Source organism: Leptodactylus fuscus, chromosome 7 (assembly GCF_031893055.1).
Source record: "Leptodactylus fuscus isolate aLepFus1 chromosome 7, aLepFus1.hap2, whole genome shotgun sequence".
Lineage (NCBI taxonomy): Eukaryota > Metazoa > Chordata > Amphibia > Anura > Leptodactylidae > Leptodactylus > Leptodactylus fuscus.
This window is the reverse complement of record NC_134271.1, coordinates 30,796,273-30,808,537: the sequence shown is the minus strand read 5'-3', so window position 1 is coordinate 30,808,537 and position 12,265 is coordinate 30,796,273. Positions and strand designations below refer to the sequence as shown.

Genomic DNA, 12,265 nt, shown 5'->3' with positions numbered 1-12,265 from the left:
AATTATTTCTGCCTACCACGTTGGAATAGCCTTAAGAAAGACTATTCTTCTACTACCTTTAGATGTCTTCTCCGCACCGCCATTTGATATATAATCCAGTTTTCGTTGGTATGCAAATGAGTTATCTCACAGCACTGGGGGTGGGCCCCAGCGCTCAAACAGCACTGGGGGCGTCCCCAAGGCTGCGAGAGAACTCTCCAGCGCCGCCTCCATCTTCTTCAGGAACCTACTCTTCACACGTCTTCTTCCGGTGCAGGCTTCGAGATTCTAGGCCTCGGGCCTAGGGCAAAACCGACTGCGCATGCCTGCTGGCCACAAGAAAATAGCCGCTTACACAGTATTATAAGCGGCCATTTTCTTGTGGCCAGCAGGCATGTGTAGTCGGCTGCCCGAGGCCTAGAAGTTTGAAGCCACCGCCAGAAGAAGACGCGAAGAAGGCCCGTTCCTGAAGAAGATGAGGCGGTGCTGGAGAGTTCTCTCGCAGCATTGGGGACGCCCCCAGTTCTGCGAGAGAACTCATTTGCATACCGACAAAAACCGGATTACATACCGAATGGCAGCCCGGTGAACACATCTAAAGATAGGAGAAGAATAGCCTTTCTTAAGGCTATTCCTACGTGGTAGGCAGAAAAAATTTATAAATCCCCCCCCACTAACTCAGTTTTACTCCAACTGCAGGTCCATAGAGTAGAGCTGAGTCAGTCATGTGACTGTATAGGAGTATCAGCAAGGGAGGAAGAGGGATGAAATTTTTAACATGCACACGCAAAGCAAATAATCGTGGCATTGAGGTCCCGTTTTATACAATGTGATAGATGATGGAATAACACAACAGATAAGTTTAATACAGAAATAAACAATACAAAAACAACTATACGATTTATAACCATTAGGACGAGCTGTGCAAACTAGTAAAGTATATTGATGTATAATAACAACCTATAATGTGAAAATAAATTATTTAACCCCTTCATGATCACTATGACACGTTTTTACAGCAGCCACTAATAGACGCCGAATAACAGGCAACATTTTTAAAAACATCTTCTGTCCCCTTGAGGTCTGTAAACACAGCCTGTGGATGTTGTATGGTACAGAGGTTAGCCCTCAAGAAGGTTTCATAGTGTAGTGGTTATCACGTCTGCTTTACACGCAGAAGGTCCTGGGTTCAATCCCCAGTGAAACCAGTGATTTTGTAAAGCACAATAGCTAAGTCAAAATGTGACATGTGTTCACATTCTGCTGCTTGTGTTCATGCACAGGGTTGTTTTGCATTGTATTTTTAACCAACAGAAAACACATGCTTGCTTATTGGTCTTGTTCACACAGTGAACTATTAGTGCAGTTCCTTTTTTTAAATAAAAACTGAATAGAATCTAAAAAGGAGACGCATGTAATCCAATCCAGCATCTGTTTGTCTGCAATTTTTTTGTATGTTTTTTCAGGGAAGAAAAAATATTTGTCTAGGAGCAGACCTCAGTTTGCATTGAAAAGGGTAAAATGTACAGTGAAAAACAACATTATGTCTGAAAAACAATGACCTTGCGTAAAAACCTCATCCAAGTATATTATTGTGTAAATCGTGGGTCTGTACATGACTTTTGCTGCTCACGTAGGATGTCATAGCGGTGGGAGATTACGGTAACTCCCACTGCAGAGGGTGGCGCAGGCAGAAGATGCTAGGGGTCTCGGTGGCAAAGCAGTGGTCCTCAAAGGACTGAAGTCCCGCCCCCCAGTGCATCTACTGCCTCATTTACATAAAACTTACAAGATTGTTTTACTCTGAATCTACGAGAGTGACATACATAACAATGGTATGCTGTGTATCACTGTAATGTGCTCAGTAACACGGTGGTAACAGCTGAAAATGCTCGGGGGGCGAGATAGACTGCCTGTAATATTTTAGTATTTAGTGTTACTATCCATTCATACAAAAATGAATTAAGAACCATTAAGGTTTTGACATAGGTAGACCTTGCTGATCTGTACAGGAAAGCTCACCAAAAATATTTAGAGGGTACGAGATAAACATTTTGAATCCACCTCAAAATCTGCCTTAAAAACTCCTCCCAACTCTCCCATTTGCTTCAATGGCAGTCGGGGCAGATTTTTTTTGTAAGTGGCCATTTTCTCGGGGCCTGTGGGCATGCGCAGTCTACTCTGCCCAAGGCCTAGAAGTTACAAGCCACCTCCGGAAGAACAGGATGAAGAGGACACTGCTGACGAAGATGGAGGTTGCGCTGGAGAGAGTTCTCTGGCAGCATTGGGGAGTCCCCCAGTGCTGTTTGAGCGCTGAGGACCGCCCCCAGTGCTGCGAAAAAGCTAATTTGCATACCGAGAAAAAACAGGATTGTAGGCGAACAGCGGCGCGGAGAAGACAACGAAAGGTAGGAGGAGAATAGCCTTTCTTAAGGCTTTTCCAACGTGGTACCTAGAAAAAAACTGTGTGTGAGTGATAGGATCCCTTTAAATCATCTCGTGGGAAAGAAATTCAGGGGCAAAATTTGGTTACAAATCTAAGAAATCATGGCGCGATCCAGTTTCCAGAAAGTACTAAAATACCATTGACCTTGTTAAAGAAGCACAAGCACATGTGTTATACATCAAAGAACGTGGTGCAACGTACGATGTAGGATAACCAATTGCCCTCATGAGGTCAAACTATGGTGCACAGCGTTCTCATTCCACTTAGGGCGGGTTCACACCTGCGCCCAGTCTCCGCTTTCGGGTTTCCGTCTTCTGCCAAGAAAAACTGGACAGCAGACGGAAACCTGACGGTCAGTTTTCAAACCCATTCAATTGAATGGGTTTGCAAAGTGACCGCACACGAGTGCCTTCTGCCTCTCCGCAGCTAAACTGTTTTTTTTTTTTTAATCGGACACAAAGTCCGACATGCAGGACTTTGTGTCCGGTAAAAAAAAAAAACGGTTTCACCACAGAGAGGCACAAGATGCTTATGGGCAGTCACTTTGCAAACCCATTCAAGTGAATGGGTTTGAAAACTGACCGTCAGGTTTCGGTGTGGGCTCATTCACATCTGCGCCCGGGACTCCGTTCTGCAGGTTTCCGTTTCCTGCACAAAACAGGGGCAGGAGACGGAAACCTGCCGGCTTGAAAACCTGCCGGCATGTTTCAAGCCCATTCATTGAATGGGCTTGAAAAGTCTCTGGTCGTGTGCGCCGGTGAGCGTTTTATGCGCTCTGCGGCGAACCCGGTTTTCTTAAACCGGACACAGAGTCGGACATGCAGTACTCTGTGTCCGGTTTTTAAAAAAAATGGTTTCGCCACGGAGCGCATAAAACGCTCACCGGCGCACACGGCCGGACTAGGCATGACAGGTGTATGCAGAAGACGGAAATCTGAAAACGGAGTTCAGGCGCTGGTGTGAACCTAGCGTCTACTGTCCAGTTTCTCTCAGCAGAAGACGGAACTCCGAAAGCGGAGACCAGGTGCAGGTGTGAACCCAGCGTCTGCTGTCCAGTTTCTCTCAGCAGAAGACGGAACCAGGTGCAGGTGTGAACCCGCCCTAACAGGCACAGTCGAGAAAGAGATTTAACCCTTCCTTGTGCACCAGGGTTATGACCTTACAGGAGGTTGAGCGGCCGCCTTATAACTGTCCAAAATCTACTGTCAAATAAATGAAAACCGCTACAAAGCTGGAGTTGAGAAGGTGTTAGATATCTGAGCACGTGTGAGTCACTGGCTGAGTCAGCTGTATTTCACCACACATATCGCACATACAGGTATATCGGGACTCGTATAGAGTGAAGTGACTTTATATATGATCGTCATTCGGGATTGTGCTCATGAATAAATCATTGGGAATATCCCAGAGTTCTTGGAGGAGTTGTACAGTATCTGTGATCTTCCTAGGTCTCTAGAATAGTCACACTGCCAGTGATAGTACAGTTGTATAACTGACTTGTGGTTTCTGGATTCGCTTTAGTACCTTGAATTATGGTCTGTTAACAAATTCCAGTGGTGTTTTTATAGGTCAGTGTAAAAATCCCCTTTGTGCTCCTGGATAAGAAACGCATTCCACTACGATGAGGGTCCCTCTTCTCTCACAGGAGAGGAATCCTCTATATCCTTCTGACTTTCTAATCCTGTGCCAAGGTAGATGAGTAAAGAGAAGGGAAACCAGCAAAAGGAAGGGAAATCTGGCAACAAGGCAACAAGGCCACAAGGCCGGCAGTTAGAGGAGTAACGGCTTCTCTAAGTACATTTTGTCACATGTCTGATGAGATTTCACTGTGTTGGGTCCGTTCATATGTACAGGGACAGTTCACGTTGTAGCAGGTCTCATGGCAGACAGGCTCATGTAGAAAGCATGAAGGTGTATTTTCTGTTTCATTCTCCGTATTAGTATTTATATGGGACAGATTACATAACTGATGTAATACAATGTGCTGGGTTATGTAATTCCATTTGCTAAAGTGTGAGCAGTAAAATAGCAGCAGAGCCTGAGAGTCCTCTACTATTGCCACTATAGCTTGTAGGGGATGTGATCCTATCTGTAATGCAGACCGGGAAACGTAGCATTATCTTCATGGGGTCATATAGCAGTCATGTTATCTTGGCTAGTCTGCTGTAGGAACTAAGTCTTAAGAACCGAGTTCTCTTATCATTTCTCCAAAAGACTCAAAATACAGGAAAAACTGCATTAAAGCTGTGAACTTGCTGCAGGAAGCCGAAGGTTACCGATCAATGTGAGCCTCATAGGGAGCGGCGTAACTAAAGTCTTGTGGGCCTGGGTGCAATCTTTTGTTCGGGGTCCCCTACCTCATCCCTACAGAGAACTCTTGATAGTGATGGTTCCGGGTGCTAAGGAGTTTAATGAGCCTTAGTGAGGTTAGGGGAATCTCTGGGTCTTCTTGGCTTATGAGCCAGATGGAAGCTGCAATCTCAATACTGATACCAGTGCTTATGGGACCCCTAAGGCTCCTGGGCCCCCGATTCGACTGCACCCTCTACACCGCCCCAAGTTACACCCTTGCTGATAGGTCTCCCTTACTATTAAACTAATAGAAACACGTATGCAAACATACTGACAACAGTGTGGAGTGGATTTAATTACAGAACTCGATTATGCAAATGAGGCTGCAGGTGCCCAGTGGGCGGTCCTGTTTGCAGCAAGTGCTCAGACTATCCTCCATAATTCCTGTTCCTGAACTCCCTCTGCGTGTTTGCTTTCTAACATCACTTTCTGTAGAGCTGAAATCATGTGCATGTGTTGTAGGATTTTGCAGCTATATACCGGTATATTTTTTCGCACTCTTCATCCTATGGGCATCAGCTTTGATACCTTAGGCCGGGTTCACACGATGTATTTTGGCACATAGACAGTGCGGGAGCTTTTGCGGGCCGTATACTCTCCCATTGATTTCAATGGGAGCCGGGACCGTATACGCGGCGCTAATTTGCGGCCGCCGCAAAATCACGGCCGCAAAATAGCGCCGCGTATATGGTCCCGGTTCCCATTGAAATCAATGGGAGAGTATACGGCCCGCAAAAGCTCCCGCACCGTCTACGTGCCACATTACGTGCCAAAATACTTCGTGTGAACCCAGCCTTACTGCGCGTGCACCATCTACATTGCACAGCCTTTTCTCAGCACTGCAGAGACTGTGAAAGAAACTTAGCATGTTTTAACCTGTTAAATAAAAAAAAAACTGCACCAAAAAAAAATGCATTCTCATGCTATTTTGATGCACACCCATCCTACCTGTCTTAAATATTCCCCTTACTCCTACTAGACTACTCAGTGTAGGTAATCATGGCGCTATATTTTGCTCTTAAAAACTTCTCCTGCCTCTTAATTCTTTTCGATGGACAGACTGTTATCCCCAGAATCCCACTTAGGCACCCCGACATCTCAAATTATCCTTGTTTGGTGTTGAGTTCTTTTTCCTTATCCAGGGGTGTAGCTAGGGAGAGGGGGGACCGGGGCATGTGCCCCAGGTGCAGGTTGTCAGGAGGCCACCAATATGCTAGCTTTATGTATTTAGAATCTGAATAAGGAAATATAAAAAAACAAAAAACTTGAGTCTTCAGTAGTTGATACCTTTTTTAATGGCTAACTAATAACGATGGTAGATTACAACGTTTCGAAGCTCTCGGCTTCTTCTTCAGGTATATCTAAAAACAATTTCTGAAGGATCCATATTGATGTACAAGAGGGACACATAGGAATAGAATTCTAGGAGGGAGGGTGGAAGAAGGTTATTGGTTATACAACTAAACAATTCATCAGCTTGTAATGTTCTCATCAGTTCATCTGAATCTGAATAAGGGCAGTGAACTAAACCTTTGGCCTAGCTGACGGAAAGCCGAGCTACAGTTCTGCCCTGTCAATATGTTTCTCTAAAATGTTGTTGCTCCCTTTGCTCTCCTATCATGTATCCTGAATAGCAGCAGTAGAGCATATGGTATGCACATGGCTTATTAGCACAGTCATTGCTTTGGTGTAAAATTACCTATTTTATCCATTATCTCACGAGGTTGTATTCAGTCTGTGAAATACAGACTGTAAGCTGGCTGGACATTGTCCAGGGATCCAGTGTCCCGGCATCAGAACAATCTATGTTGCTGTGAGTCACTGCCTCGCTGTGGGACTACCGTACTGTACTGAAAGCATGGATACAGAACGGGACAGTAGTCACGTGGAGAGGTTGGTGACTCACAGCAACATCCCTGGACAATGTTCAGTCCGGGAAATACAGCTGACATACAGTCTGTATTGCATGGACTGCATACCTCCCAACTTTTGAAGAACCGAAAGAGGGACAAAATGTGTGGCGCGCGTAGCGAGCCGCGGCAAATTTAGCCCCGCCCACTTTTGTGTTGACTCCACCCATTCGTTAATTTTTCATGTGCCCGCACACAGTATAATCCTCCTACAGTCACCCGTAAATTATATGTCCCCCCTCTATCTCTCCCCCAGTTTCATATACACCCTTCATCTGCCCCCAGTTTCATGTCCCTCTTCCATCTCAGCCCCCAGATTCATGTCCCCACATCTCTGCCACCAGATTCATGTCCCCCATCTCTGCCCCCAGATTCATGTCCCCCATCTCTGCACTCAGATTCATGTCCTCTCCATCTCTGTCCCCAGATTCATGTCCCCTCATCTCTGTCCCCAGATTCATGTCCCCACATCTCTGCCCCCAGATTCATGTCCCACATCTCTGCCCCAGATTCATGTCCCCTCCATCTCTGCCCCCAGATTCATGTCCCTCCATCTCTGCCCCCAGTTTCATGTCCACTCCATCTCTGCCCCCAGATTCATGTCCCTCCATATCTGTCCCCAGATTCATGTCCCCACATCTCTGCCCCCAGATTCATGTCACCACATCTCTGCCCCCAGATTCATGTCCCACATCTCTGCCCCCAGATTCCTGTCCCTCCATCTCTGCCCCCAGATTCATGTCCCCCTATCTCTGCCCCCAGATTAATGTCCCTCCATCTCTGCCCCCAGATTCATGTCCCCACATCTCTGCCCCCAGATTCATGTCCTCTCCATCTCTGCCCCCAGATTCATGTCCCCACATCTCTGCCCCCAGATTCATGTCCCACATCTCTGCCCCAGATTCATATCCCTCCATCTCTGCCCCCAAATTCATGTCCACTCCATCTCTGCCCCCAGATTCATGTCCCTCCATCTCTGCCCCCAGATTCATGTCCCCCATCTCTGCCCCAAGTTTCATGTCCACTCCATCTCTGCCCCCAGATTCATGTCCCTCCATCTCTGCCCCCAGATTCATGTCCCCACATCTCTGCCCCCGTTTCATGTCCACTCCATCTCTGCCCCCAGATTCCTGTCCCTCCATATCTGCCCCCAGATTCATGTCCCCCATCTCTGCCCCCAGATTCATGTCCTCTCCATCTCTGCCCCCAGTGTCATGCCGTCCTCTCCATCTCTGCCCCCAGTGTCATGCCGTCCTCTCCTTCATCTGCCCCCAGATTCACGTTCCACCTCCACATTAAACTTACCTTCTCCTCCGCTCCCTCGCCGCTCTCTGCCCGCCTCTCTCGCTGACACATGCGGCTGAAGGAAGGAGCTGACACAGGTCAGCTCCTCGCTTTGCCGCTGGCCGCCTCTCTCCCTGACACATGCGGCATGTAGACGCGATGTACAAGCCAGGAGCCGGCGGCAGCAGCGAAGCGAGGAGCTGACACAGGTCAGCTCCTCGCTTCAGCCGCATGTGTCAGCGAGAGAGAGACGCAGCGGCGAAGCTAGCACGTGAGCAGCTTCAGCCGCATGTGTCAGGGAGAGAGGCGGCCAGCGGCAAAGCGAGGAGCTGACCTGTGTCAGCTCCTTCCTTCAGCCGCATATGTGTTCAACTCAGCTCTGCGTCCTCTGGACGCAGATCTGAGTTGAAATCGGGACATACCTCCCTCCAACCGGGACCGCGGGACATGTCACCCAAATCGTGACTGTCCCGCGGAAATCGGGACGGTTGGGAGGTATGGGACTGTATACGCCTGTGTGAAGCAGGCCTTAGTCTATGCTTACACTTGCTTTACTCGCAGTTTCTGCTCCTGTGTATTTTCAATGCATTGCCCATGATATAGTGCATCTTTACAAGGCCACAACTCCCGACATCCCACTAATGGCCTATGAAGAGGTGTAACTTGAAGCTCCAGGGCCCCGATGTATAATCTGTAATGGGGCCCTTACTTGCCATCTGGTACATTTTATTTGGCAGAGGGACCTCTGGGATTCTCTCAGGGTCCAGTGCCCCGTAGTAACTACTACTTCTGCACCCCCTATAGCTACGCCTCTGGGCCTAGGTCCTGGAGAGCAATGTTCATGGTAAACTGATACGATACAATGGAACAGATGCAACGTTTGCTACTGTACACTAAGACAAGTGCATGCTACATGTAACACAGAAGGAACGGTGAGAGAAGCCTAACCTATGTGCAAGAGGAATGAAACACCGACTCTACAGAGATAGGAGGCAGAAGCTGCATATCTCCACCTGTCAGGGTATATCATGTCCTCTTCATTGGAGAGGACATGGGGCACTATGGCATCCATTTCTCCTCGGAATTGTTCAGCTCTGAGTAATCTTCCTTCATTCACATTTTATGAGTCACTTCCACAAAGTGAAAGTTTGAAAGCAGTCAGTGAAGGATTCATTGTGCACATCTACATGCCGCTTATTGAAACGAGAAGAACTGCCAACATCTGAAAGCAACGTTTGGTATGCAGATCCATTACAGTGCATTCCTTCATCTCTGCATCCAATGATCCGAAAAGTTTGGTAATCCAGCAATGTACTTCAATATCATCTAGAATCAAAAAGATCCAAAAGAAGAGTGAGCAGAGACAACCAGAAGATTCTTGTTAGCTCTTTATTTTAGGTTCTGTTAATGGGCTTTTCCTTGCTATGACATGTCATCACTGATATGGTCCAACGTGATCCTCCGAATGAAGGGGCTGCAGTTGTGTAGCCCCTTCATAGGTTTCTCTCTGCAAAGCAATGCTGCCACCCACCTTTTTTGTTGAGAACTGCAATAAAGCCTCAGTCACTTCAATTGAGTTGTGCTGGAGTTCTGTGCACAGTAAGGGCTCGTTGACACGGGCACAGAGGGGGCGGATTATGGCGCGTAATCCACGTCATAATCAGCCCCCTCACAATGGTGGTCTATGGAGACCGCCAGGCTACTTTTTTCCGTGAGCGTCATGTTGCTTAGTCTAAGTGACTCCATGTAGGAGAAATACTAAAGGGATCATATCTCTTCATTCTTAGGATCAGCAAAAATCCCAAAGGTTGGACACCAGCAATCATAAAGTTATGAAATATTCCAGTCCTATACAATATAATTGCCCTCAGTGGTCCATCACACTCTGCCCTTGCAGAGGCATCAGACATCGATACATCGCACACTGTGCGCAGAGACAAGGAGCGGCCCAAAGGTCTCCTGCTTCCACACTGTACTCCACACATCTGCCCTTGGAGGACACAGATGAGTTGGAGATGAGACATATTGGGGTGGCCCACAACAGTGAGACAGCACTCTAAATGCAGGACAATCCCGCTGTCCCAAGGGGGCCTATGGTGCAATTAGTGATATCTATGGATGATGGAAGGAGAAGTGGAAAACTGAATGTGCCTCCATTACTTTACAGGGACATCACTGATGTGACATAACTAATGTATTAGCACTGTTCTGTGACATCACTGTGGACGTTATTCTAGGAGAGAAAAATCCTGCAATGAGGACTTTTCTCCCCACATTTTTGGTGGAAACCCAGTGGACGCCATTATAGTCTATGTCTATGTTTTTTTAAGCAGTTAGGGTATCTTTCTTTCAGGTCCCTCAGTGGACCCGAAGGACAGAAACCCAAACGCTAGTGTGATCCTACCAGTTTAAAAGTGATTTTGGTGGTGGTAGATTCCTTTTTAATATCTAGAGAGACTCCAGTTTCTGGCACTAGGTCAGAGGTCAGTACTCTTCATGTCTAGAACATCAGACCTCTCTTGGTGGTCTATATTTCACTCCTTGCAGGGACTTCACAGTGAAGTATCTGGATTATGCTCTCCTTCTGATGTGAGTCTTTCTCATAAGCAGGTAACAGGCTTATGATCTCCATCTGCTATGGCTCCATCTGCATCCATCAGCAAACTCCAACATGCAATCTGTCAGGAGATGGGACTTGTGCCACTGTGGCCCTAAGCAAAGTCCTAGGGACTTCTCTACTGGTAGGAACAACTGACGTTATTTCTCTCCCTTACATCATCAGGGAGCATGAAGAGGCGCACCTTGCTGACCGTATGGTATCCCTTGAGAAACTTTAGTCTCCTTTTCTGCTGGGTCATATCGCAGATCTCACAGCACTTGCTGGCATAGCCTCACTTTCTCTTAGAACTTTATATATGAGTTTCTCGATCATGTGGTGCTCATGATGTGTGAAATAACAGGAAAGAAATGCTCAATTTCTCACAGACTGGCCCATCGGGTCCGGTATGACCCTACGGATTGGGGTTCCAATCACCAGAAGAAGAACTGGTGCAGCACTAATGACTGATCCTTACAGAGAGTCTATCACCTCCTCTAAGAATATTCAACTGGTACTACCATGTTACAGAGCACATTACAGTGATAAACAATATACCTTTGTTATGTATGTCACTTTTGTAGATTTGGAGAAAAATTAGCCAGTTGGTTCCTCGTACCTTGATAGCAAGGGTCTCCATGGCCGAGCAGCTGTATGCAAGCCTTATATCAGCAAGCATAATACCAAGTGTCAGATGGAGAGGTGGTAGTGGTCCATTCATATGACCATGTGGGCATCTGAGTTTGGGGCTGAGTTTATCATGGAATGTAGTCGGATGACATCCGACTCCATTCTGTGATGCGTTCATGTGTGTGGGGCTTCCAGATCTAATTCCGTTCTGATAACCCAAATGATTATAAAGCAGATCCTATTCTGCTTCTTGTTAATCAGAAAGAAATGGATCCAGAGCCCCCATAGACATGAAAGCATTACGGTAGGCTTGGATGTCACTCTGAGTGTCATCTGACTGCATTCCATGAAAAACTTGGCCCCCCAACTTGGTTGCACACAGTGGTGTGTGCATGGATCCGAATGTTAGTGGCGTAAGTACTGGGGTAGAAGCCGTAGCAGCTGCCACAGGGCCCAGGACCTTAGGGGGCCCAAGGGAGGTGAGCAAACCTAAAAACCAGTGTTACCACTACTGGGATCTGGCATGAATCCCTGCAATCTGTGGGTCTCTTTAGTGACTTCCCAGATGTCACATGGCCCAGGCCGGTGTCATTATGTGTTGCAACAATGGCCTGGCCCATGCGATGACTGTGCCAACATTGAAGAGGGTTGAAAGTAGCAAGGAGTGCGCCAGAGCCCAGGATAGGTAAGTAACAATGGTTTTTATGGTTTCTCACCTCCATTGGGCCTTCAATCATTATACTTTGGGATCTGAATAGACCCCAGAGTATAATAATAGCAGTATTTGTTGAGATTTGTCCAACAAATATTCTTGACGTGGGCCCGCAGCCTCACATAACCATCCCCACTCCGGCTTACAGTCGCCTCAATTCCCCTTCTGCCCTCCAGGGGGTCCCAGCGTCATGATATGGAACACAGAAAGGGAAGCAGAGGCGGTCGTTTGCAGGATCGGTAAGTAAATAGCCAACCTATTTTAAAAAAAATTAAAAAAGCATCAGGGTCCTGCATCAGGTCCCAGGCCCTGTGACAGCCATTACAACCCTGGGTTTCTGATCATTATACTCTGGG

At 47.1% G+C, this 12,265-nt stretch overlaps 1 non-coding gene across 1 annotated transcript; it reads left to right on the top strand.

Annotated features, from left to right (window-relative positions):
• Positions 1-1,114: 1,114 nt before the first annotated feature.
• On the top strand, positions 1,115-1,187 carry TRNAV-UAC (transfer RNA valine (anticodon UAC)). The gene has a single exon. It is a non-coding gene; the product is annotated as a tRNA-Val (tRNA).
• Positions 1,188-12,265: the final 11,078 nt, after the last annotated feature.